We start from the raw sequence: 26,572 nt of genomic DNA on the forward strand, positions 1-26,572 counted from the left end.
TCTCCATCTCCCTTCCTCTCTGAAATCAATAAAACATTTAAGACTAATTAGAGCTATAGATTCTATAGGCCTTGGTGGTATTATTTTTGCAATCAGAATATCTGCATGATGCCCTTGTATGATAACCCTTTATCTGGCACCCTCTCCAGCTCCTCAGAGCTTCTTTCTATCTGTTAGGTTGGATGCTGCCCGATTTCTGAATCATTGAATGAAGCCGGCAAGATCTTTAAAATTTCCTCAGTTGAATTTTTTTGACATCTTTCTTAATTTTATTTTTCAAAAACTTGGTTGTCTTTTACAAAGTATTTTTAGTCTATGACAGATTGGAGGAAAACAAAAACAAAAACAAAAACAAAAAAACAAACCTTGCCGGCTCCACAGGTCGTTACTTTCATGAAATGCCCACGTTTGTCCACAAGATGTCGCCTTCCTGCCAGAATCCTTCTTACAAAGGATGGAGCCACTCTGGACCTGAGCAGCCCGCACACTGCTTTATACTATGACACGGTTCCAGTTAAAGGTTTGGAACACAGCATCCATCCTTCCACAACAAGTGCTGGTAGATTGCTCCTTGGTGTAATTCTTACTCTCATCCAGCGAACAGAGAGTCTGTGCGGCCCCAGGTGCTGTAATTCAGGGGCAACCAGCCACCCTGTGAGGGCCTGGGTGCCCGGGCCAGGAAGGCCGGTGTGATTGCAGCTGGCCTTCCAGAACAGAGGGGTCGGCACAGTGCATGGCAGTGGTTCTCAGAGTCGCCTGGACGGCTTGTTCACCAGGGGTCCTGCCGTGGCAGGCAATCTGATGTGACTGGCCCAGGGAACACACTTTGAGAACCTGTGCCCTGTGACAAAGGGCCCGACCCTTGGCGTCGGACACTGGCTCAGATGCAGGCCCTGTCCCGGATGCAGGCCACGGAGGGACCTGGGCAGGAGACCGGGCGTGAAAAGTCTCCATTTCCTTGTGCTTAAATGGAGATGCTGATGGCGGGAAGGGAATTTAGCAGAGAGCCTGGCGTCCTTGGAGAATCTGGATTTTGTGGACCCCGAAGCTCATACAAATCTGAGATGAAATGCAAAGTTATGAACGTAAAATTCGGCTGGGGTTCTATATTTATCCAGAATGGAAAAATAAAGGCAAATTCAGATATCTAAAAAGCTGACCAAGGTCACATTGTCAGAAAATATAGTAAATGATCATACTTGTATCAATGATTTGTCTGACACATCTTTTTAATAGTCATTCTTTTCTGCAATTTTGTCCTCATTTTCCACAGTTACCCCTCCACAGGAGAAATACTCTGCACCGAAATGGGTTTCTATGCAGACATTAGAAAGAAATTCCCAGTCTTTCCTTTAGTATGACTGTTCAAAGTCTGCTTTTTAAAAGTTATTATTCACAGTTTAAGAAATTCCTTTCAGATTCATAAATAGGATGATCATCAAATTGGGGAAAGTCTATCCCTTGTCTTTTATAAATAAGCTGTAAGGTTGAGGGCATTTCAAGCTCCCCTAGGCAGAGCCTACAATTAAATGCTTTTTGCCTTTTGATTCTATAACTACCTGCTGCAATATTTCAAGTTTTATGGTGTTGCATTGGTTTCCTTTATTTTTATTTTTTTAAAAAATAAATCTTTATTGTTCAGATTATTATAATTGTTTCTCCTCCCCCCGCCCCATAGCTCCCCTCCACCTGGTCCCCACCCCCCTCTCTGCCCTTACCCCCCCCCCGCCCCCCCTCCCCCGTCCTTATCCATAGGTATATGATTTTTGTCCAGACTCTTCCCGTACCCCCACACAGACACCCCTTTCCCCCTGAGAATTATCAATCCCCTCCCGTTCTATGCCTCTGATTCTATTATAGTCACCAGTTTATTCTGTGCCTCAGATTTTTAATTCACTTGGCTTTTAGATTCACTTGTTGATAGACATGTATTTGTTTTCAGCGCTTGTGCTCCTTTCTCTGTCAGCCAGCTTTCCCGTGGTTCTGGGTGATAGACGTTTTGTCGTTCAGTTGTAGTTTTGAAATTGTTGTGCTAGGTGGCGGATTAGTTGTTTACCTGCGCCGCCATCTTGGTTTTCTCTTGCATTGGTTTCCTATTGCCCCTGGAGCAGGTTACTGCTGCATACTTTGTGGTTAAAAACAGGTCAGAATTATTCCTTCCCGAAGAGAAGTCCCAATGGACCCCGGGGATTGACATCAGGGTTTCAGCGAGGCTCTGCTGCTCCTGGAGGTCCCGGATGGCCGGCTTCGCATCCTTTCCCCGCTGCCGGGGACCGCCTGCATCCCTTGGTTCGTGTTCCCTTTCTCCATCTTCAAAGCCAGAAGCCTGGCATCTTCTCCAAATCTCCCTCTGCCTCCGCCCCTGCGGCTCAGGACCCTCGCGAGGACCTGGGGCGTCATCGGATGATCCAGGACACGCTCCCGTCTCTGGGTCAGGGGGTGAGCAGCCTTCAGTCCATCCGCAGCCTTCACCCCCCTGTGCCACGTGACCTGGTGCAGCCATAGATCCTGGTGGTTGGGCATGGCTGTATTTGAATGTTCCCTTCTGCCTACCACAGTTATCTTCATAAACGCTGATATGTCAAAATGGTAAGGCATGTAACTCTTTGTCAGTGTTCTTGCAAGTCACTCCTCTACACAGGTAATGAAAGAGCTACTGGTTCATTTATCTCTATTTGAAATTTATTTCTATCTCTCTCTATTTTTTAAAATACATTTTTTTTGGTTTCAGAGAGAAAGGGAGGGAGAGAGAGAGAGATAAAAACATCAATGATGAGAGAGAATCATTGATTGGCTGCCTCCTGCACGCCCCGTTCTGGGGATTGAGCCTGCAACCCAGGCCTGTGCCCTTGACCAAAATCAAATCGGGGACCCTTCAGTCTTTAGGCACTCTATCCACTGAACAAAACCTGCTAGGGCCCTTCTTCTTCTTTTTTTTTTTTAAATGGTGATTTTTAGTTATTTTCTTAGTGTTACCTTGAGAAGTACAATTAGTATCTTAAATCTAAAATGACCTAGTTTGAATGAATACCAACTTAACTTCAGCAGCATGTAAACACTCCAATCCTGTTCCTTCCTCTTGTTGTTGTCATAGACGACATCTTTATTCATTTCATGTCCGTTAACGTGGGTTTCCAATTATTGTTAGATGTATCTGTCTTTCAAATCACAGGGGAAACGAAAAGGGAGTTACAGACCAAAGACACGGTGATGTCTGCTGTCACATTTACCTGAGTCGTCGCTGTCTCTGTGTTCTTCGTGGCTTCACGGCTTTGCAGCTCCTCCTGGCTGGTGTCCTTTCACTCCTGGACGCCCTGGAGCCTTTCTCAGAGGGTGGGTCCTCCTAGCAATAATGTCCCTCAGCTTCTGTCTATCTGAGAATCTCTTAAGAAAGATAGCTTTGCCAGATGTAGGCCTTTTGGTTGACGTTTCTTTTATTGTCCGTGGCAGCGAGGCCCTCCTGGCCCCCTCCAGGCCCGGGCGCCCACCCTGGGGACGCAGGGGGCTGTGTGTGAGACCTCCACCGAGCGCGGGGAGGGGAGGCGAGGCTCCCACCACGGAGCCCTCCTCCCTGGGACGCTGGGAGCACTGGCGGCGTGCTCACGTGGCTGCTGCAAACCTCGGACTACTTTAGGGAGCAGTGAGGAGGTTGGTTTTATTGTTTTGTGTTTCTGTGGAGGGATGGGCTCAGGTTGTCCCTTCTCGGCTCCTCTTGCGGATATCACTCAACGTATTTTTAAAAAAATATATATATTTCTTTATTGATTTCAGAGAGGAAGGGAGAAGGATAGAGAGAGAGAAACATCAAGGATGAGAGAGAATCATTGATCTGCTGCCTCCTGCACGCCCCCTATTGGGGACCGAGCCCGCAATCCAGGCATGTGCCCTTGACTGGAACCGAACCTGGGACCTTTCAGTCAGCAGGCCGACGCTCTATCCACTGAGCCAGACCAGTTTCGGCTCAACGTATTTTTAATAGTTCCTTAACATCCATTTTATAACCCATGGTTAATTCTAGCATACACGAAGCAAGCATAGAGCCTAACTTTACATTTTTTTTTTAAAAAACTTACATTTTATGGACTTTTTACAGAGAGGAAGGGAGAGGGAGAGAGAGTTAGAAACATCGATCAGCTGCCTCCTGCACACCCCCCACTGATGATGTGTCCACAACCAAGGTACATGCCCATGACTGGAATCGAACCTGGGACCCTTCAGTCCGCAGGCCGACGCTCTGTCCACTGAGCCAAACCGGTTAGGGCCTAACTTTACATTTCACTTGGGGGCGATCACTGAAGGTCTGAGTGAGGCCCGTACTCAGATATATGCCATTGCCAGTTCAGCCACAGGCATTGATGTGGCTTCTGTCCTTTATCCCTAAGCAAATCACCATTCATTATTAATTTACTTAAACTGCCATCCCGCCCCCCCCCCCCTTATCTGTTTGATTTACTTAATCTTCACCTGGTCCCATGCCATGGCCACGGACTCCCTCACCGGGAGCCGCAGGAGGAGAATGCACGGAAAGGCGATGCCAGTGACTCAGGCTGCGCGCACCTGCCGGGAGGCCACGCAGTTTCTCCTGCGTTTGCAGCTCTGCGAGAGCAGATGGCGGATTGTGTGTTTAATCCTGTGTAATGTCCCTCCTTCCGATACGCTCCGCGCCAACCCCTGGGATAAGAGGCTTATTTATTTACTTACTCCTCACCCAAGGACATGTTTTTCATTGATACGAGAGGCAGAGAGAGAGAGAGAGAGAGAGAGAGAGAGAGAGAGAGAGAGAGACAGAGAGAAACATCGATCAGGTGCCTCCTGTATGCCCCTGGCCAGGGATGGCAGCCTGCTGCCTGGGCTGTGCCTGGTTGGGAATCGAACACCCACCTTTCGGGGTACAGGACTCCGGCCAGGGCTGGATTTATTAAAGACAAAGCTTTTCCTTGAGAAATGTCCACGTTACACTGACTTGTTTTTTTTGCTGTAAGCCCACAAAGCAGTGGTTCTCAACCTTTCTAATGCTGTGACCCTTTAATACAGTTCTCACGTTGTGGTGACCCCAAACCATAAAATTATTTTCGTTGCTACTTCTTAACTGTAATGCAAATATCTGTTTTCCGATGGCCTTAGGCTCCACAGCAGCGGTTCTCAGCCCGTGGGTCGCGCCCCCAGGTTGGGAACGGCTAGCACGGTTCCGTCTCAGGGTCAGGAGACTGGGAGGGTTTCCCTGGTCCACACCTCTCTGAGGCGGGCACCGCTCCTTCTGCCCCCCCCCCCCCCCCAGTGCTCCCCTCGGCCTTCCCAGGGAGGAGCGTCCGGAGACCCCCTCAGAGCTGGTGTGCTGGGTGTCTCACCGGGAAGAGCGGAGTTTAGGGTCAGTGATCTCAGAGGTTTCTGCAGGTTCCAATTCCCCAGCAAAGTAAGGTTGTAAGCCGGTTGTTTTAATCCATCTGTCACACATTCAGTAACATGACTAACATCTATTTTCCTTTTATCTGAGAAACAGGGCTAACTGTGGTTTTCAGGCAGCGAGATCGAGACCGCGGTCTGTCCCCGGAGTCAGGCCTGGCCCGGAGCCCTGGTCCCCTCCTGCGGGAGCCCTGGGAGAGGCCAGGCCACCGCTCTCACAGCGCTGTGTGATAATAAGAAGCACAGTGGGTTTTAAGCCTTTCCTGTGGGCCAGGATCCCGCCTCACACCGTATGTTACCCGCCCCACACCGCATGTCACACGCCTACACCGTATGTTACATGCCTCACACTGCATGTCACACGCCTCACACTGCATGCCACATTCCTCACACCGTATGTCACATGCCCCACACCACATGTCACATGCACCACACTGTAGGTTACATACATCACACCGTATGTTACATACATCACACCGCATGCTACATGCTGCACACCATATGTCACATGCCTCACACCATATGTTACATGCCTGACACGGTTCCTCCATGAGCGAGGACCAGTGTTGCCCCGGTTTGCAAATGGGGTCACGGAGGCACCAATAGTCGAAGCCACAGACCCAAGGTCGCCCACAGGTGACGGGGAAGGGAGGACTCTCACCCAGGCAGACTGACACGAGCTGTGGGCACTGAGGACACACGCTCCGTGTGGGCACTTGCAAGAGCAGCTGCCACAACGTGGGGGCCACACAGGGCACAGGGCCCCTCTGTGTGTGTGTGTGTGTGTGTGTGTGTGTCCGGCTGAGTGCTCTCCCTTAAAGGGCTGGCAGGCTCATAGGGAAGTGCAACATTTAGACCCAAAATATGTTTGTTTGTGTATATGTGTGTGTGTGTGTGTGTGTGTGTGTGTGTGTTTAAATATGTTCCTATTGCTTTTAGAGAGGGGGAAGGAGAAGAAGAGAGAAACATCAAAGATGAGAAAGAATCATCCATTGGCTGCCTCCGGCATGCCCCAGATCTAGGCAGAAACCTGGGTCTGTGCCCTGATCCAAATCCAACCCTGACCTCCTGGATCTTGGGCTGATGCTCAACCACGGAGCCATGCCGGCCAGACGGGGCCTAAGAGATGTGATGGAGAAATGACTGAGTGCTGATGGGCCCAGAGAGAGTAATCCGGGCTGGTCAGGGGGAGAGGCACTGTCCCGGGAAGTGGCCTCTCGGCAGAGCTGGGTGGGTCTGGCCGGGGGACAGGAGCGCTCAGGGGAGCGGGGAGGAGGGGACAGGGGCGCTCAGGGGAGCGGGGAGGAGGGGGACAGGGGCGCTCAGGGGGAGCGGGGAGGAGCGGGTCAGGGGGAGCGGGGAGGAGGGGGACAGGAGCGCTCAGGGGAGCGGGGAGGAGGGGACAGGAGCGCTCAGGGGGAGCGGGGAGGAGGGGACAGGAGCGCTCAGGGGGAGTGGGGAGGAGGGGACAGGAGCGCTCAGGGGAGCGGGGAGGAGGGGGAAAGGAGCGCTCAGGGGGAGCGGGGAGGAGGGATGGACAGGAGCGCTCAGGGGAGAGGGGAGGAGGGGACAGGAGCGCTCAGGGGAGCGGGGAGGAGGGGGACAGGAGCGCTCAGGGGGAGCGGGGAGGAGGGGGACAGGAGCGCTCAGGGGAGCGGGGAGGAGGGGGACAGGAGCGCCCAGGGGGAGCGGGGAGGAGGGGGACAGGAGCGCTCAGGGGAGCGGGGAGGAGGGGGACAGGAGCGCTCAGGGGGAGCGGGGAGGAGGGGGACAGGAGCGCTCAGGGGAGCGGGGAGGAGGGGGACAGGAGCGCTCAGGGGGAGCGGGGAGGAGGGGACAGGGGCGCTCAGGGGAGCGGGGAGGAGGGGATAGGAGCGCTCAGGGGAGCGGGGAGGAGGGGGACAGGAGCGCTCAGGGGAGCGGGGAGGAGGGGGACAGGAGCGCTCAGGGGAGCGGGGAGGAGGGGACAGGAGCGCTCAGGGGAGCGGGGAGGAGGGGACAGGAGCGCCCAGGGGGAGCGGGGAGGAGGGGACAGGAGCGCTCAGGGGGAGCGGGGAGGAGGGGACAGGAGCGCCCAGGGGGAGCGGGGAGGAGGGGACAGGAGCGCTCAGGGGGAGCGGGGGAGGAGGGGACAGGAGCGCCCAGGGGAGCGGGGAGGAGGGGACAGGAGCGCTCAGGGGGAGCGGGGAGGAGGGGACAGGAGCGCTCAGGGGGAGCGGGGAGGAGGGGACAGGAGCGCCCAGGGGGAGCGGGGAGGAGGGGACAGGAGCGCTCAGGGGGAGCGGGGAGGAGGGGACAGGAGCGCTCAGGGGAGCGGGGAGGAGGGGGACAGGAGCGCTCAGAGGAGCGGGGAGGAGGGGGACAGGAGCGCTCAGGGGGAGAGGGGAGGAGGGATGGACAGGAGCGCTCAGGGGGAGCGGGGAGGAGGGGGACAGGAGCGCTCAGGAGAGAGGGGAGGAGGGGGACAGGAGCACTCAGGGGGAGCGAGGAGGAGGGGGACAGGAGCGCTCAGGGGGAGCGGGGAGGAGGGGACAGGGGCGCTCAGGGGAGCGGGGAGGAGGGGATAGGAGCGCTCAGGGGGAGCGGGGAGGAGGGGACAGGAGCGCCCAGGGGGAGCGGGGAGGAGGGGACAGGAGCGCCCAGGGGGAGCGGGGAGGAGGGGACAGGAGCGCTCAGGGGGAGCGGGGAGGAGGGGACAGGAGCGCTCAGGGGGAGCGGGGAGGAGGGGGACAGGAGCGCTCAGGGGAGCGGGGAGGAGGGGGACAGGAGCGCTCAGGGGGAGCGGGGAGGAGGGGGACAGGAGCGCTCAGGGGAGCGGGGAGGAGGGGGACAGGAGCGCCCAGGGGGAGCGGGGAGGAGGGGGACAGGAGCGCTCAGGGGAGCGGGGAGGAGGGGGACAGGAGCGCTCAGGGGGAGCGGGGAGGAGGGGGACAGGAGCGCTCAGGGGAGCGGGGAGGAGGGGGACAGGAGCGCTCAGGGGGAGCGGGGAGGAGGGGGACAGGGGCGCTCAGGGGAGCGGGGAGGAGGGGATAGGAGCGCTCAGGGGAGCGGGGAGGAGGGGGACAGGAGCGCTCAGGGGAGCGGGGAGGAGGGGACAGGAGCGCTCAGGGGAGCGGGGAGGAGGGGACAGGAGCGCTCAGGGGAGCGGGGAGGAGGGGACAGGAGCGCCCAGGGGGAGCGGGGAGGAGGGGACAGGAGCGCTCAGGGGGAGCGGGGAGGAGGGGACAGGAGCGCCCAGGGGGAGCGGGGAGGAGGGGACAGGAGCGCTCAGGGGGAGCGGGGAGGAGGGGACAGGAGCGCCCAGGGGGAGCGGGGAGGAGGGGACAGGAGCGCTCAGGGGGAGCGGGGAGGAGGGGACAGGAGCGCTCAGGGGGAGCGGGGAGGAGGGGACAGGAGCGCCCAGGGGGAGCGGGGAGGAGGGGACAGGAGCGCTCAGGGGGAGCGGGGAGGAGGGGACAGGAGCGCTCAGGGGGAGCGGGGAGGAGGGGGACAGGAGCGCTCAGAGGAGCGGGGAGGAGGGGGACAGGAGCGCTCAGGGGGAGAGGGGAGGAGGGATGGACAGGAGCGCTCAGGGGGAGCGGGGAGGAGGGGGACAGGAGCGCTCAGGAGAGAGGGGAGGAGGGGGACAGGAGCACTCAGGGGGAGCGAGGAGGAGGGGGACAGGAGCGCTCAGGGGGAGCGGGGAGGAGGGGACAGGGGCGCTCAGGGGAGCGGGGAGGAGGGGATAGGAGCGCTCAGGGGGAGCGGGGAGGAGGGGACAGGAGCGCCCAGGGGGAGCGGGGAGGAGGGGACAGGAGCGCTCAGGGGGAGCGGGGAGGAGGGGACAGGAGCGCTCAGGGGGAGCGGGGAGGAGGGGACAGGAGCGCTCAGGGGGAGCGGGGAGGAGGGGGACAGGAGCGCTCAGGGGAGCGGGGAGGAGGGGGACAGGAGCGCTCAGGGGAGAGGGGAGGAGGGGGACAGGAGCGCTCAGGGGGAGCGGGGAGGAGGGATGGACAGGAGCGCTCAGGGGGAGTGAGGAGGAGGGGGACAGGAGCGCTCAGGGGGAGCGGGGAGGAGGGGACAGGGGCGCTCAGGGGAGCGGGGAGGAGGGGATAGGAGCGCTCAGGGGAGCGGGGAGGAGGGGGACAGGGGCGCTCAGGGGGAGCGGGGAGGAGGGGACAGGGGCGCTCAGGGGGAGCGGGGAGGAGGGGGACAGGAGCGCTCAGGGGGAGCGGGGAGGAGGGGGACAGGAGCGCTCAGGGGAGCGGGGAGGAGGGGGACAGGAGCGCTCAGGGGGAGCGGGGAGGAGCGGGTCAGGGGGAGCGGGGAGGAGCGGACAGGAGCGCTCAGGGGAGCGGGGAGGAGGGGACATGAGCGCTCAGGGGAGCGGGGAGGAGGAGACAGGAGCGCTCAGGGGGAGCGGGGAGGAGGGATGGACAGGAGCGCTCAGGGGAGCGGGGAGGAGGGGGACAGGAGCGCTCAGGGGAGCGGGGAGGAGGGGGACAGGAGCGCCCAGGGGGAGCGGGGAGGAGGGGGACAGGAGCGCTCAGGGGAGCGGGGAGGAGGGGGACAGGAGCGCTCAGGGGGAGCGGGGAGGAGGGGGACAGGAGCGCTCAGGGGAGCGGGGAGGAGGGGGACAGGAGCGCTCAGGGGGAGCGGGGAGGAGGGGACAGGGGCGCTCAGGGGAGCGGGGAGGAGGGGATAGGAGCGCTCAGGGGAGCGGGGAGGAGGGGGACAGGAGCGCTCAGGGGAGCGGGGAGGAGGGGGACAGGAGCGCTCAGGGGAGCGGGGAGGAGGGGACAGGAGCGCTCGAGGAGCGGGGAGGAGGGGACAGGAGCGCCCAGGGGGAGCGGGGAGGAGGGGACAGGAGCGCTCAGGGGGAGCGGGGAGGAGGGGACAGGAGCGCCCAGGGGGAGCGGGGAGGAGGGGACAGGAGCGCTCAGGGGGAGCGGGGAGGAGGGGACAGGAGCGCCCAGGGGGAGCGGGGAGGAGGGGACAGGAGCGCTCAGGGGGAGCGGGGAGGAGGGGACAGGAGCGCTCAGGGGGAGCGGGGAGGAGGGGACAGGAGCGCCCAGGGGGAGCGGGGAGGAGGGGACAGGAGCGCTCAGGGGGAGCGGGGAGGAGGGGACAGGAGCGCTCAGGGGGAGCGGGGAGGAGGGGGACAGGAGCGCTCAGAGGAGCGGGGAGGAGGGGGACAGGAGCGCTCAGGGGGAGAGGGGAGGAGGGATGGACAGGAGCGCTCAGGGGATCGGGGAGGAGGGGGACAGGAGCGCTCAGGAGAGAGGGGAGGAGGGGGACAGGAGCACTCAGGGGGAGCGAGGAGGAGGGGGACAGGAGCGCTCAGGGGGAGCGGGGAGGAGGGGACAGGGGCGCTCAGGGGAGCGGGGAGGAGGGGATAGGAGCGCTCAGGGGGAGCGGGGAGGAGGGGACAGGAGCGCCCAGGGGGAGCGGGGAGGAGGGGACAGGAGCGCTCAGGGGGAGCGGGGAGGAGGGGACAGGAGCGCTCAGGGGGAGCGGGGAGGAGGGGACAGGAGCGCTCAGGGGGAGCGGGGAGGAGGGGGACAGGAGCGCTCAGGGGAGCGGGGAGGAGGGGGACAGGAGCGCTCAGGGGAGAGGGGAGGAGGGGGACAGGAGCGCTCAGGGGGAGCGGGGAGGAGGGATGGACAGGAGCGCTCAGGGGGAGTGAGGAGGAGGGGGACAGGAGCGCTCAGGGGGAGCGGGGAGGAGGGGACAGGGGCGCTCAGGGGAGCGGGGAGGAGGGGATAGGAGCGCTCAGGGGAGCGGGGAGGAGGGGGACAGGAGCGCTCAGGGGGAGCGGGGAGGAGCGGGTCAGGGGGAGCGGGGAGGAGCGGACAGGAGCGCTCAGGGGAGCGGGGAGGAGGGGACATGAGCGCTCAGGGGAGCGGGGAGGAGGAGACAGGAGCGCTCAGGGGGAGCGGGGAGGAGGGATGGACAGGAGCGCTCAGGGGAGCGGGGAGGAGGGGGACAGGAGCGCTCAGGGGGAGCGGGGAGGAGGGGACAGGAGCGCTCAGGGGAGCGGGGAGGAGGGATGGACAGGAGCGCTCAGGGGAGCGGGGAGGAGGGGGACAGGAGCGCTCAGGGGAGCGGGGAGGAGGGGGACAGGAGCGCCCAGGGGGAGCGGGGAGGAGGGGGACAGGAGCGCTCAGGGGAGCGGGGAGGAGGGGGACAGGAGCGCTCAGGGGGAGCGGGGAGGAGGGGGACAGGAGCGCTCAGGGGAGCGGGGAGGAGGGGGACAGGAGCGCTCAGGGGGAGCGGGGAGGAGGGGACAGGGGCGCTCAGGGGAGCGGGGAGGAGGGGATAGGAGCGCTCAGGGGAGCGGGGAGGAGGGGGACAGGAGCGCTCAGGGGAGCGGGGAGGAGGGGGACAGGAGCGCTCAGTGGAGCGGGGAGGAGGGGACAGGAGCGCTCAGGGGAGCGGGGAGGAGGGGACAGGAGCGCCCAGGGGGAGCGGGGAGGAGGGGACAGGAGCGCTCAGGGGGAGCGGGGAGGAGGGGACAGGAGCGCCCAGGGGGAGCGGGGAGGAGGGGACAGGAGCGCTCAGGGGGAGCGGGGAGGAGGGGACAGGAGCGCCCAGGGGGAGCGGGGAGGAGGGGACAGGAGCGCTCAGGGGGAGCGGGGAGGAGGGGACAGGAGCGCTCAGGGGGAGCGGGGAGGAGGGGACAGGAGCGCCCAGGGGGAGCGGGGAGGAGGGGACAGGAGCGCTCAGGGGGAGCGGGGAGGAGGGGACAGGAGCGCTCAGGGGGAGCGGGGAGGAGGGGGACAGGAGCGCTCAGAGGAGCGGGGAGGAGGGGGACAGGAGCGCTCAGGGGGAGAGGGGAGGAGGGATGGACAGGAGCGCTCAGGGGGAGTGAGGAGGAGGGGGACAGGAGCGCTCAGGGGGAGCGGGGAGGAGGGGACAGGGGCGCTCAGGGGAGCGGGGAGGAGGGGATAGGAGCGCTCAGGGGAGCGGGGAGGAGGGGGACAGGAGCGCTCAGGGGGAGCGGGGAGGAGCGGGTCAGGGGGAGCGGGGAGGAGCGGACAGGAGCGCTCAGGGGAGCGGGGAGGAGGGGACATGAGCGCTCAGGGGAGCGGGGAGGAGGAGACAGGAGCGCTCAGGGGGAGCGGGGAGGAGGGATGGACAGGAGCGCTCAGGGGAGCGGGGAGGAGGGGGACAGGAGCGCTCAGGGGGAGCGGGGAGGAGGGGACAGGAGCGCTCAGGGGAGCGGGGAGGAGGGGACAGGAGCGCTCAGGGGGAGCGGGGAGGAGGGGACAGGAGCGCTCAGGGGGAGCGGGGAGGAGGGGACAGGAGCGCTCAGGGGGAGCGGGGAGGAGGGGACAGGAGCGCCCAGGGGGAGCGGGGAGGAGGGGACAGGAGCGCTCAGGGGGAGCGGGGAGGAGGGGACAGGAGCGCTCAGGGGGAGCGGGGAGGAGGGGGACAGGAGCGCTCAGAGGAGCGGGGAGGAGGGGGACAGGAGCGCTCAGGGGGAGAGGGGAGGAGGGATGGACAGGAGCGCTCAGGGGGAGCGGGGAGGAGGGGGACAGGAGCGCTCAGGAGAGAGGGGAGGAGGGGGACAGGAGCACTCAGGGGGAGCGAGGAGGAGGGGGACAGGAGCGCTCAGGGGGAGCGGGGAGGAGGGGACAGGGGCGCTCAGGGGAGCGGGGAGGAGGGGATAGGAGCGCTCAGGGGGAGCGGGGAGGAGGGGACAGGAGCGCCCAGGGGGAGCGGGGAGGAGGGGACAGGAGCGCTCAGGGGGAGCGGGGAGGAGGGGACAGGAGCGCTCAGGGGGAGCGGGGAGCAGGGGGACAGGAGGCTCAGGGGGAGCGGGGAGGAGGGGACAGGAGGCTCAGGGGGAGCGGGGAGGAGGCGGGCAGGAGCGCTCAGGGGGAGTGAGGAGGGATGGACAGGAGCGCTCAGGGGAGAGGGGAGGAGGGGGACAGGAGCGCTCAGGAGAGAGGGGAGGAGGGGACATGAGCGCTCAGGGGAGAGTGGAGGAGGGGGACAGGAGCGCTCAGGGGAGAGGGGAGGAGGGGACAGGAGCGCTCAGGGGAGAGGGGAGGAGGGATGGACAGGAGCGCTCAGGGGAGCGGGGAGGAGGGGACAGGAGCGCTCAGGGGAGCGGGGAGGAGGGGACAGGGGCGCTCAGGGAGCGGGGAGGAGGGATGGACAGGAGCGCTCAGGGGAGAGGGGAGGAGGGGACAGGAGCGCTCAGGGGAGCGGGGAGGAGGGGGACAGGAGCGCTCAGGGGGAGCGGGGAGGAGGGATGGACAGGAGCGCTCAGGGGGAGCGGGGAGGAGGGGGACAGGAGCGCTCAGGGGAGAGGGGAGGAGGGGACAGGAGCGCTCAGGGGAGCGGGGAGGAGGGATGGACAGGAGCGCTCAGGGGGAGCGGGGAGGAGGGGGACAGGAGCGCTCAGGGGGAGCGGGGAGGAGGGGGACAGGAGCGCTCAGGGGGAGCGGGGAGGAGGGGACAGAAGCGCTCAGGGGGAGCGGGGAGGAGGGGGACAGGAGCGCTCAGGGGGAGCGGGGAGGAGGGGGACAGGGGCACTCAGGGGGAGTGAGGAGGAGGGGGACAGGGGCGCTCAGTTGGAGCGGGGAGGAGGGGGACAGGAGCGCTCAGGGGGAGTGGGGAGGAGGGGACAGGAGCGCTCAGGGGGAGCGGGGAGGAGGGGGACAGGGGCACTCAGGGGAGTGAGGAGGAGGGGGACAGGAGCGCTCAGGGGGAGCGGGGAGGAGGGGGACAGGAGCGCTCAGGGGAGCGGGGAGGAGGGGACAGGGGCGCTCAGGGAGCGGGGAGGAGGGGATAGGAGCGCCCAGGGGGAGTGGGGAGGAGGGGGACAGGAGCGCTCAGGGGGAGCGGGGAGGAGGGGGACAGGAGCGCTCAGGGGAGCGGGGAGGAGGGGGACAGGAGCGCTCAGGGGAGAGGGGAGGAGGGGACAGGAGCGCTCAGGGGAGCGGGGAGGAGGGGGACAGGAGCGCTCAGGGGAGCGGGGAGGAGGGGGACAGGAGCGCTCAGGGGGAGCGGGGAGGAAGGGACAGGAGCGCTCAGGGGGAGCGGGGAGGAGGGGACAGGAGCGCTCAGGGGGAGCGGGGAGGAGGGGACAGGAGCGCTCAGGGGGAGCGGGGAGGAGGGGACAGGAGCGCTCAGGGGGAGCGGGGAGGAGGGGACAGGGGCGCTCAGGGGAGCGGGGAGGAGGGGGACAGGAGCGCTCAGGGGAGCGGGGAGGAGGGGGACAGGAGCGCTCAGGGGAGAGGGGAGGAGGGGGACAGGAGCGCTCAGGGGGAGCGGGGAGGAGGCGGACAGGAGCGCTCAAGGGAGCGGGGAGGAGGGGACAGGAGCGCTCAGGGGGAGCGGGAGGAGGGGATAGGAGCGCTCAGGGGAGCGGGGAGGAGGGGGACAGGAGCGCTCAGGGGAGCGGGGAGGAGGGGGACAGGAGCGCTCAGGGGAGCGGGGAGGAGGGATGGACAGGAGCGCTCAGGGGGAGCGGGGAGGAGGGGGACAGGAGCGCTCAGGGGAGCGGGGAGGAGGGGGACAGGAGCGCTCAGGGGGAGCGGGGAGGAAGGGACAGGAGCGCTCAGGGGGAGCGGGGAGGAGGGGACAGGAGCGCTCAGGGGGAGCGGGGAGGAGGGGACAGGAGCGCTCAGGGGGAGCGGGGAGGAGGGGACAGGAGCGCCCAGGGGGAGCGGGGAGGAGGGGACAGGAGCGCTCAGGGGGAGCGGGGAGGAGGGGACAGGAGCGCTCAGGGGGAGCGGGGAGCAGGGGGACAGGAGGCTCAGGGGGAGCGGGGAGGAGGGGACAGGAGGCTCAGGGGGAGCGGGGAGGAGGCGGGCAGGAGCGCTCAGGGGGAGTGAGGAGGGATGGACAGGAGCGCTCAGGGGAGAGGGGAGGAGGGGGACAGGAGCGCTCAGGAGAGAGGGGAGGAGGGGACATGAGCGCTCAGGGGAGAGTGGAGGAGGGGGACAGGAGCGCTCAGGGGAGAGGGGAGGAGGGGACAGGAGCGCTCAGGGGAGAGGGGAGGAGGGATGGACAGGAGCGCTCAGGGGAGCGGGGAGGAGGGGACAGGAGCGCTCAGGGGAGCGGGGAGGAGGGGACAGGGGCGCTCAGGGAGCGGGGAGGAGGGATGGACAGGAGCGCTCAGGGGAGAGGGGAGGAGGGGACAGGAGCGCTCAGGGGAGCGGGGAGGAGGGGGACAGGAGCGCTCAGGGGGAGCGGGGAGGAGGGATGGACAGGAGCGCTCAGGGGGAGCGGGGAGGAGGGGGACAGGAGCGCTCAGGGGAGAGGGGAGGAGGGGACAGGAGCGCTCAGGGGAGCGGGGAGGAGGGATGGACAGGAGCGCTCAGGGGGAGCGGGGAGGAGGGGGACAGGAGCGCTCAGGGGGAGCGGGGAGGAGGGGGACAGGAGCGCTCAGGGGGAGCGGGGAGGAGGGGACAGAAGCGCTCAGGGGGAGCGGGGAGGAGGGGGACAGGAGCGCTCAGGGGGAGCGGGGAGGAGGGGGACAGGGGCACTCAGGGGGAGTGAGGAGGAGGGGGACAGGGGCGCTCAGTTGGAGCGGGGAGGAGGGGGACAGGAGCGCTCAGGGGGAGTGGGGAGGAGGGGACAGGAGCGCTCAGGGGGAGCGGGGAGGAGGGGGACAGGGGCACTCAGGGGAGTGAGGAGGAGGGGGACAGGAGCGCTCAGGGGGAGCGGGGAGGAGGGGGACAGGAGCGCTCAGGGGAGCGGGGAGGAGGGGACAGGGGCGCTCAGGGAGCGGGGAGGAGGGGATAGGAGCGCCCAGGGGGAGTGGGGAGGAGGGGGACAGGAGCGCTCAGGGGGAGCGGGGAGGAGGGGGACAGGAGCGCTCAGGGGAGCGGGGAGGAGGGGGACAGGAGCGCTCAGGGGAGAGGGGAGGAGGGGACAGGAGCGCTCAGGGGAGCGGGGAGGAGGGGGACAGGAGCGCTCAGGGGAGCGGGGAGGAGGGGGACAGGAGCGCTCAGGGGGAGCGGGGAGGAAGGGACAGGAGCGCTCAGGGGGAGCGGGGAGGAGGGGACAGGAGCGCTCAGGGGGAGCGGGGAGGAGGGGACAGGAGCGCTCAGGGGGAGCGGGGAGGAGGGGACAGGAGCGCTCAGGGGGAGCGGGGAGGAGGGGACAGGGGCGCTCAGGGGAGCGGGGAGGAGGGGGACAGGAGCGCTCAGGGGAGCGGGGAGGAGGGGGACAGGAGCGCTCAGGGGAGAGGGGAGGAGGGGGACAGGAGCGCTCAGGGGGAGCGGGGAGGAGGCGGACAGGAGCGCTCAAGGGAGCGGGGAGGAGGGGACAGGAGCGCTCAGGGGGAGCGGGAGGAGGGGATAGGAGCGCTCAGGGGAGCGGGGAGGAGGGGGACAGGAGCGCTCAGGGGAGCGGGGAGGAGGGGGACAGGAGCGCTCAGGGGAGCGGGGAGGAGGGATGGACAGGAGCGCTCAGGGGGAGCGGGGAGGAGGGGACAGGAGCGCTCAGGGGAGCGGGGAGGAGGGGGACAGGAGCGCTCAGGGGGAGCGGGGAGGAAGGGACAGGAGCGCTCAGGGGGAGCGGGGAGGAGGGGACAGGAGCGCTCAGGGGGAGCGGGGAGGAGGGGACAGGAGCGCTCAGGGGGAGCGGGGAGGAGGGGACAGGAGCGCTCAGGGGGAGCGGGGAGGAGGGGACAGGAGCGCTCAGGGGGAGCGGGGAGAAGGGGACAGGGGCGCTCAGGGGAGCGGGGAGGAGGGGGACAGGAGCGCTCAGGGGAGCGGGGAGGAGGGGGACAGGAGCGCTCAGGGGAGAGGGGAGGAGGGGGACAGGAGCGCTCAGGGGGAGCGGGGAGGAGGCGGACAGGAGCGCTCAGGGGAGCGGGGAGGAGGGGACAGGAGCGCTCAGGGGGAGCGGGGAGGAGGGGATAGGAGCGCTCAGGGGAGCGGGGAGGAGGGGACAGGAGCGCTCAGGGGAGCGGGGAGGAGGGGGACAGGAGCGCTCAGGGGAGCGGGGAGGAGGGGATAGGAGCGCTCAGGGGAGCGGGGAGGAGGGGGACAGGAGCGCTCAGGGGAGCGGGGAGGAGGGGGACAGGAGCGCTCAGGGGAGCGGGGAGGAGGAGACAGGAGCGCTCAGGGGAGAGGGGAGGAGGGATGGACAGGAGCGCTCAGGGGGAGCGGGGAGGAGGGGGACAGGAGCGCTCAGGGGAGCGGGGAGGAGGGGGACAGGAGCGCTCAGGGGAGAGGGGAGGAGGGGGACAGTAGCGCTCAGGGGGAGCTGGGAGGAGGTGGGCAGGTGCATGGAGAGGAGCCTGACTGTGACTCAGGGGAGCGTGGCTTCCAGGAAACGGAGCGGCGGGGCGGGGGGCCGGCTGGGTAAGGCTGGGTAAGGCTGGGCTGTGGAGAGCCCGAATGCCATGCTGAGGAGTTCGGATCCTGTCCTGCAGGTGCCGAGGGTGTCAGTGCCCATCTGCAGAGCATCCTGTGTGCTTCCACGGACCGCCCTGCCTTCGGCGAGGCTGCCCCCGCCGTGGCCATGGGCCTCAATCGTGGCCTGAACACACGGGGCAGCACAGAGAACGGCTGCGGACACAGAGGCCGGCAGGACAGGGGAGGAGCAGCTGCTGCCCCGTGCTCTGGCCGCCCTCCGGCCCTGGTTTAATACCAGGACCATGTGGTGGTGACGCCACCCGCTGGGACAGCTCCATGTCAGGAGGCGGCTCTGGCCTCCATCCTCTCCTCCCCCCGCGGCTCCACAGGCCCCTGGGCCTGGCAGAGCGAGTTCAAAAATGTTTACGATGTCTTACCCCGCCTGCTCCATCTGCTCCGCACGCTGGAGGCCTGGCCCAGGAGCCCGGCGCCAGGGAGGTTACACACGCAGCCCTGCTTCTCCCAGGCCTCCCTCCGTGTGCTGTCTCCCGCCCATGCCTCCACAGGCGTGCCAGCAAGAGGTGCCATCTTTCCTCTGAATGAAACCTGGAGCTAATTCCCAAATTAAAAAAAAAAAAAAAAAAAAAAGATGGACCATTTACCGTTAATATCAATGGGCCAGCACAAGATTGCTAATACAGACAGCCATAGGAACATACTAACACACACACACACACACACACACGTACACGTACACACACTCACGCAGCAGTTCAAAGTAAATTTCCCAGAGGTGTATTTTGCTAAAACGTTGCATGTGAGAACATATATGTATATGTTATATTTTTCATAATAGATGCCAAGTTGAAATTGTAATCATGAAAAACATTTAAAAAATATATATTTTATTGATTTTTTTTTACAGAGAGGAAGAGTGAGGGATAGAGAGTTAGAAACATTGATGTAATCGATCAGCTGCCTCTTGCACACCCCCCACTGGGGATGTGCCTGCAACCAAGGTACATGCCCTTGACCGGAATCGAACCCAGGACTTTCAGTCCACGGGCTGATGCTCTATCCACTGAACCAAACCGGTTTTGGTAAAAAAACATTCTTAAGAGACAGGAAGAGTCAAAGCAGCCGCCCCTGGAACACCGAGGCCGTCTGAGGGAACGGACGTGGGTGTGCCGGTGAGCTTTTGGCTTCTGTGGAAGCTTTTAGCAGGAACACGTTGGATCAGTATAGAAATGGAGTGTTTTTGAAATGAAAATATTTAATTGAAATTTTAAGAAAGTCTCTTGTTAAAGTATATCATTCTTTTAAAGACATTAGTCAACGTTTAATTGTCTGCAGATGTACGTATTTCTTTGCCTTACTCCAGATGGCAAGAAAAGTTTTATAAGAATTGTCCTACATTCCCATCTTGTTTCTTTGATTCAATAAACTCTCATTTAAATGTTTTTATGTTTGGCATCTGCTGGCGGCGGAGAGTGCATCTGGTTTGCCAACTGAAGTACACAGAAAAACGGAAGGAAGACACCATCGGCTCCCATCAGCAAATAGCCAGAGCGGTCTTCGTGTTATAGTTGTATTGTAGTAAGAACTCCCCCTAGTGGACTTTCTCAGAATTATTTGCTACATTTGCAGAAAAAGGCATGAGGAACATTAATGGCACAAAATCAATAAATCATTACAGCTGATATTTTTCACTAGTGGTACCGAAAAAACTTCTTTCTGCCTTTATGGAATGAATAGGAATAACTTATAAAGTACATAAAAGAAGAATTGGTAATTAAAAAACCACCTAGATTCAATTTTTTGGTTCTCTATCTTACATCTTACTATAATATTTGTTTGGGAAACAAATATCTTTCTAATTATATTTAAGATATATTATATTAATTATAAATGATAGCTCTAATTATAGAATTCTAATTATATAACAATAAATGAGACATTATTTAAAAAGCCATATTCCTTTTAAAAAATATTTCTTTATTGATTTCAGAGAGGAAGAGAGAGAGAGAAACATCAATGATGAGAGAGAATTATTGCACACCCCCTTCTGGAAATTGAGCCTGCAACCCAGGCATGTGCCTTTGGCTGGAATCAAACCTGGGACCCTTCAGTCCGCAGGCCGATGCTCTATCCACTGAGCCAAACCAGCTAGGGCCACATTCCTTTAGTTCACCAAAAGGAAAAAGGCTTTCCTTGGGGCACAGTACTTCCTTGTTGTTGCTCTCACGAACAGTTTAATGAGAGCACATAGCATTACCTACGCGTTTGTAATACTAGAAGGTGTAAGGTACATTCTTGGCTCAAATTATTTCTTATTGGTGGTTCACACGGTGCAAATGGCTTTCTGAAATAAAGGTTTCTGAGATGAAGGCACCTCTATTATGCAGTTCAGTGACCTCGTTTATATATATATTTTATGACTAACTACAGCTCCTTTAGTCATGAGACACCATTCTGTATGTGTAACATACTGGATGCACATATAGTTTATTAAGCAGTACCATTTTGAAACCAAATGTTGGCTTATTACTGCTTACAAAGAACACACTCACGTTACCAGTATCTGAACAAATTTGTGATTTAATTTGTTCCCATGGAATGTTAAAGGTAAACAGCGCTAGCCGGATTGGCTCAATGGATAGAACGTTGGCCTGTGGCCTTAAGGGTCCCGGGTTGTATCCTGGTCAAGGGCACATGCCCAAGTTGCAGGCTGGATCTCCAGCAGGGGGCGTGCAAGAGGCAGCAGGTCAATGATTCCCATCATTGATGTTTCTATCTCTCCGTCTGCCATTGTCTCTGAAATCAATAAATTTTTTTAAAAAAGGTAAAGTGAACAAACACTGTAAAACATAACACTGTCTTACAGTGTCTGTATGTACCTGTTGTGATTTATTCTGATGGCTTTATTTTATTTTATTTTTTGTTGACCCTCACCCGAGAATAATTTTCCATTGATATTTAGAGAGAATGGAAGGGGGAAAGAGAGAGAGAGAGAGAGAGAGATAGAGAGAGAGAGAGAGAGAGAGAGAGAGAGAGAGAGAGAGAGAGAGAGAGGAGAGAGAACATGGATTAGAGAAATACTTCTGAGGGTCTGGTGTGCAGATAGCTCCACTGCAGCTTGCAGAGGGGAGGCTGCAGGGCGGGCAGGGCTGTGGGACCCTGGCCCTCACTTTTCTCACCTTTGAAACAGGCTTGGGGAACTTTTCATGGGAGTCTCTTTTCACATTTAAACATAATCTAAAAATTCATTTTTACAAAATATCAAGAGAATTTTTACTGTAAAAAATTATGTCCTTTCTGCTGAAACAGGTTTGGCTCAGTGGATAGAGCGTCGGCCTGCGGACTGAAAGGTCCCGGGTTTGATTCTGGTCAAGGGCATGTACATTGGTTGCAGGCATATCCCCAGTAGGAGGTGTGCAGGAGGCAGCTGATGGATGATTCTCTCATCGATGTTTCTAACTCTCTCTTCCTCTCTGTAAAAAAATCAATAAAATATATTAAAAAAAAAGTATGTCCTTTCTAAGATTTAGTTTCTTCTCATGGAATTGGTCTGAGTACCAAACACGAATGAGAAAATTCAAATTAGTCACACTAGAGTCAGGTGTTTTTTTTAAATTAAAGAAGTGGGTATTGGGAAAGGGCAAAAGTTGTACTTTTATCTTTTAAAAATATTTTTATTGATTTTAGAGAGGAAGAGAGATAGAAACACCAATGATGAGAGAAAATCATTGATCTGCTGCCCCCTGCATCCCCACACTGGGGATCGAGCCCACAGCCTGGGCCTGTGCCCTCACCGGGAACCGAACTGTGACTTCCTGGTTCATAGGTTGATGCTCAACCACTGAGCCACGCTGGCAAAAAGTTAGATTTTTAAATATTGAGTTTATTCTGACATATGAACATGAGACTAAGGATGCACAAGAAACAGAGAAAATGGAGGGGCATATATGCACACTAACAAGCAGCCAGTCAAACTTGCTGGCGTCTGTAGGCAAATGGGCAGCACCAGGTGTGCATAATTTATCTTTTGTTCCAGGTCCGAGCGCTGGGCAGGAGCTGCTTTAGAAATCCTCTCCGCGTCCTGTGGGCGCTGTGGTGGCCAGGTGCCCTGCGTCTGAAGTAATTACAAACCCCTCACTCTGCAGCAGAAACCGCCTTGGAAAACAATGCCAAGCTGTTAGCAAAGCCGTGTTAGGAGTGGAGATAAGATAAAAAGGTCTTTGTGAGGTAGGTCTTTCAGGCTTTGCATGTGTGAAGGAAGTGATGCGCTATGATTACATGACCTCTTTGGTCCAGGGAGACGGCCAATGGTCAGGGCTCCCTACAAGGGGAGACCAGGTGGCCGCCCAGGAGATTGGGGGAGGGGAGGGGCGGTAGAAAGGGAAAAGTCCCTGGAGGGGTGTCTGCATTAGAAGGTGTCTCAGGGGGATGACATTACAACCTGTGGTGGCCGTTTATGCTCCCTGAATGTGCGGACTCTGCTCGGCAATCTTATTTGGACGATGTGGTTGTACTAGGCTGGCCAGCTCTCCAGACAGGAACTTTACCTAAGTAAACAAAGCCATCTGTCCAGTCCAAAGTTTCCTTCGTTTTGTATTGAAGTGGCTTCTTAGGAAAATGACTGAGGGTTCAGCTGTTTCAGGAGAAACAAGAGACTCTTTTCCTTTTTTTTTTTTTTTTTTTTTTTTTTTTTTTATGTTTAAGGAAAAGAACCGCTTTCAAATGGAAGATTAAAGAAAAACCTACAGAATTCAAGTACAGCGGAGTGTGCATTTATTTTAAAGTAAAGTGCTAGGGTGGTTTGAGGTTGATAAAACATTGGTTGAGCTTTTTGAAGAGTTTGTGCAGCCTTAAGGTAACTAAGAAAATCCATTTCTCTTTGCATATTTCATGAATAGCCATGCTAACTACATATAAGTTACCTACAACTGTATAAGCCTATGTAACTGCAGTTAAACACACAAATAATCGTTTGCTCGGCTCTGCATGGCAAAATTAAAGTTTCTCTCCTTGGAATAAGGCCTTTTAAAACGCCTCAGGCCAGTCTGTGACGTGGCTGAGAGGGTGTTTTGCCAGTCCTAATTCTAATAATTATCTAGTCACCGACAGGAAGGGCATGTGTCATGGGCTTAGTGGGGCCATAAGTCAAATAAAAAGCAGTTTTTCTTGAAAAGACAGTTTTCAGTTTCACATTGAAATTACTTTATGGTACATTTGGATTCAAAGTTAAAAAGAACTATTTGTTTTATGCTTTTTTTTTTTTCTCCCCAAAATCATGCATTATGTACTTTTTCTTTAAAAAAAAAAATCGTATTGTTGAAGGTTTTACAGATGTTCCCCTTTTTCCTCCTTGACTCCTCTAGCTCATGCCAGTGCACCCAGGCCTTCGCCCACTGTTGTCTGTGTTGTGTCCACGGGCTGCATGTGCAGAAGCTCTCTGGTTGATCTCTTCCCTGCACCCCCGTACTCCCCTCCCCCTCCCTCTGAGATTCGTCAGTTGGTTCCATACTCCGATGCCTCTGGATCTATTTTATTCCTCAGTTTATTTTGTCCATTACATTCCACATGTGAGTGAGATCATGTGATACTTGTCTTCCTCTGACTGTCTTATGTTGCTTCATAATAATATTCTCCAGGTCCCTCCATGTTGTTTTAAAGCAGTGGATCTCAACCTTCCTAATGCCTCGACCCTCTAATACAGTTCCTCATGTTGTGGTGACCCCCAACCATAAAATGATGTTCGTTGCTACTTCATAGCTGTAATTTTGCTACTGTTTTGAATCGTAATGTAAATATCTGTGTTTCCCGATGGTCTCAGGCCACCCTGCTAGCAGTTCTCAACCTGTGGGTTGTGACTTAAACTTTAAGGATAAGAGACTTAAAGGATAAGAGATCCTGCCGATTTGGATCAGTGGTAGAGCATCTGTCTGCGGGCTGAAAGGTCCCAGGTTCGATTCCGGTCAGGGGCATGTACGTTGGTTGCGGGCACATCCCCAATAGGGGGTATGCAAGAGGCAGCTAGTCGATGTTTCTCTCTCATCGATGTTTCTAACTCTCTATCTCTCTCCCTTCCTCTCTGTAAAAAATCAATAAAATAAATTAAAAAAAAAAAAAGGATAAGAGATCCTTCTTGTTTTACTGCTGCATAGTATTCCATGGTATAAATGAACCACAGCTTTTTTATCTACTCATCTGCTGATGGGCACTTGGGCTGTTTCCAAATGTTAGCTATTGTACATTGTGCTGTTATGAACATAGGGGTGCATATATCCTTTTTGATTGGTGTGTCGGGATTCTTAGAAAATATTCATAGAAATGGAATCAGTGGGTCAAATGGCAGTTCCATTTAAAAAGTTTTAAAAATATATTTTATTGATTTTTTTACAGAAAGGAAGAGAGGGGTAGAGAGTTAGAAACACTGATGAGAGAGAAACATCAATTAGTTGCCTCCTACACATTCCCTACTGGGGATGTGCCCACAACCAAGGTACATGCCCTTGACCGGAATCGAACCTGGGCCCTTTCAGTCCGCAGACTGACGCTCTACAACTGAGCCAAACCGGTTTCGGCCATTTTTAATTTTTTGAGGAAACTCCATCCTGTTCTCCACAGTGGCTGCACCAGTCTGCATTCCCACCAGCAGTGCACGAGGGCTCCCTTTCTCCACATCCTCGGCAGCACTTGTCATTTAGCCGTTCTGACAGGTGTGAGGTGATACCTCATTGTTGTTTTAATTTGAATCTCCGTGATGATCAGTGACTTTGAGCATTTTTTCCTGTCGCTTGGCCGCCTGTATGTCCTCTTTGGAGAAGTGTCTATTTGGATCCTTGGCCCACTTTTAAATTGGATTATTTTCTTTTGTTAAGTTGTATGAGTTCTTTATATATTTTGGAAATTAACCCCTTATGAGATGTATCATTGGCAAATATGTTCTCTCAGAGAGTGGGCCCTTTTCATTTTGTTGATGGTTTCTTATTTGCAGAGCTTTTTGTTTTAATGTCCATTTGTTTATTTTTTCTTTTGTTTCCCTTGGCCTAGGAGATGTATTGGCAAACATATTGTTTTGAGAGATGTTTCAGATTTTGCTGCCTATAGTTTCTTCTAAGATTTTTATGGTTTCATGACTTACCAAGGGGAGACCAGGTGGCAGCCCAGGAGAGTGGGGGAGGGAGGGGGGTTGAGGGGGGAAGGTGCCTGGAGGGGTGTTTGCACTAGAAGGTGTCTTATCCATTTTGAGTTTATACTTGTGTATGGTGTAAGTTGATGGTCTGGTTTCATTCTTTTGTCCAATTTTCCCAGAACCTCCTTTGTTAAATATTAATTGAGCATAATGGCTTAGGTAGATTTCTGGGGTCTCTGTTCTGTTCCATTGATCTATATGCCGGTTCTTGAGCTAGTACCAGGCTGTTTTGTTTAAAATGTCTTTTTTTGAAAATTATTTTTATTTTTTACAGAGAGGAAGGGAGAAGGGCAGAGAGCTAGAAACATTGATGAGGGAGAAACATCGATCAGCTGCCTCCTGCATACCTCCCACTGGGGATGTGCCCACAACCAAGGTACATGCCCTTGACCGGAATTAAACCCCCTTCAGTCTGCAGGCTGATGCTCTATCCACTGAGCCAAACCAGGTAGGGCTGGTTACAATGTCTTGTGTAGTTTGATACTCAGGATTGTGATCCCTTCTATTTTGTTCTTTCTCAGATTGCTGCAGCTATTTGCTGTCATCATATCCCCAACCAAATGTATGTCTCTTATTGAAATTTTAAAGTTTATCTTTATTGTGGAGAGTATTACAGATGCCCCTTCCCTCCCGCATTGATTCATTTCTCCAATTCCCCGCCCCCGCCCCCAGGTCTTCCCTGAACTATTGTCTGTGTCCATGGGTTGTGCATATATGCATCCAAGGTCTTTGGATGAAAAACCAGTGTTTCTCCTGCATGCTGAGATTGGGCAGAAATGGAGTGTGGTGCTCCAGTGACCATCCAGGGTAATCAGGTATCAGGTGACACTCTATTAGCAACACGTTATTTGATGGCACTTGGATTTGTATGTTACATGGATTGCAACATATCATCATCGCATCTGCATTTTGCGGTTGAGGACTATATGTCTCAGTTTTTGTTTTTATTCCCTGTAATTCTCTCTTGGGATCTTTTCAGTGCATGACACAGATGATTTCATTATTGGATATTGAAGGACTATTGAATGTTGTTTGTTGAACATTCTTTTGCCCAACTGAATTTTGGGGTACAATTTAAATCCATTTTTTTTCTTTCTTTGCTTTCAAAATATTCATGTGGGAGAGCTAAAGAGTGGACTTTATGGACCAAAAGAACTGAAAAATTCTAAAAGTTCATCTATCTGTTCTGTCCTCTCTCTCCAGTCTACATTTTATAAACGGTCTAAAAATGTTGTTTTCCTTAGTGCTTTATATAACATTCACTTTATTTCCTTCATTTAAAAAATATTTTTATTGATTTCAAAGAGGAGGGAAGAGGGAGAGAGAGAGAAACATTCATGACCAGAGAGAATCATAGATTGGCTGCCTCCTACAAGTCCCCCAGTGGGGATTGAGCCCACAACCTGGGCCTGTGCTCTTGACCGGAATTGAACCTGAGACCTTTCAGTTTGCAGGCCAACACTCCATCCACTGAGCCAAACCTGCTAGGCTGCTTCATTATTTTATAGCAGAAATAAATGTCTTATAGATACATTAAGCAAATATGTCTTTTTTTGTAAGGCATTTCCAACTACCAGTACTGTTTCCTGCCCTCAAATAGCACCCACACACAGAGCAGGTCTAAGGTGTTGTGACGGATGAGCTGTGAGTGCATCATGTGCCCACAGTC

The sequence above is a fragment of the Pipistrellus hanaki genome, assembly GCF_964339955.1.
Source record: "Pipistrellus hanaki genome assembly, chromosome: 17".
Lineage (NCBI taxonomy): Eukaryota > Metazoa > Chordata > Mammalia > Chiroptera > Vespertilionidae > Pipistrellus > Pipistrellus hanaki.